Source organism: Sorex araneus, chromosome X, assembly GCF_027595985.1.
Source record: "Sorex araneus isolate mSorAra2 chromosome X, mSorAra2.pri, whole genome shotgun sequence".
Lineage (NCBI taxonomy): Eukaryota > Metazoa > Chordata > Mammalia > Eulipotyphla > Soricidae > Sorex > Sorex araneus.
This window is the reverse complement of record NC_073313.1, coordinates 231480146-231481328: the sequence shown is the minus strand read 5'-3', so window position 1 is coordinate 231481328 and position 1183 is coordinate 231480146.

Sequence of the window (1183 nt, the reverse complement as noted above, 5' to 3'; positions counted from 1 at the left end):
ATTCAAAGAAATGTCCAGTGAAACTCTTACAAAACAAAACTGAATGAGAAGTACTACGAAACTCAAGAACAGACATTTATACAGAGGATAGCAGTAACACACGGAAGATAAAGGAATAGCAAAGGTTCTTGGGGGTTCATGCAAAGGATAGATTGCCTGCAAGATTGTAAAAATTAACAAAAGTGGATAAAAGTTTTCTTCACTGTAACTATGCACCAGCAGTTCTACTGATATAGATAATATATGACATTGCTCTTGGAAGCTGCCCTTATCCACCTTTGTATACTATTTTCAGAGAACTGCCTTTTAAGCACAGAATGAACTTAAATGAAAAGCAAAATTTTAGCACTTATCAAGAATATTGTTTCCACTGTTATTGGCATTGTTAGTTGGAAAATCAGTAAAAATGTCAGATAAATATCTATTTTCTGAAGTAATTAAGATTTCCATTTAAAGAAAAGTAGAGATATTATTTTAGGATTAGGAAGACATAGAAACACATATAAAACCGAATAGTAAACATTAATATGCTTTCCTGAACATATTTCCCAGCTTGGTCCAGTACTCAGGGACAAAAACAGTGTTTCAGCACGATTTATTTCAGTCACAGATTATTTCATTATTATCTCTGATACTATTTTTTTCTACTAAAAATAGGCTTAATTTGAATAAATCTCTAAGTTTATATCTGGAGCAGAGAAATGGTGAGAATAGAACAGTGAGAGCACAAAAGCATAGATCTAATATGTATATTGCATATACAATATGTAAAGTTTTACACATGCAAACTATGGCTTCAAATTTTCTTAGAGAAAATTATTAAACATATTAAAACATGATTTTTAGGATAAATTTAAAACATAGAAAAGAATCTCTGTGCTTTTTACTTTTCTCAGTTAGTTTTAATCTAGAGAAAAGGGAAAAATACTTGGAAGCCTGCAGTGAAACCTTGAAGAACTGCATGGAGATGTAGAAGTTGCAGAATGATCTGTGAACCACCACTACCCCACAACTAGCCATATTCTCCTCTCATTGCCCCAGCCCTGGTCTTGGATCCATACACACAGAAAGATGTGATGATAAACACCAAGGAGAGAAAATAAAGGTTAAAATCATAGCAAAACAAAACAAAAAGAGATGGTTTTTCCATACATTTCTGCCTGGAAAAAATTTTCTAAGCATA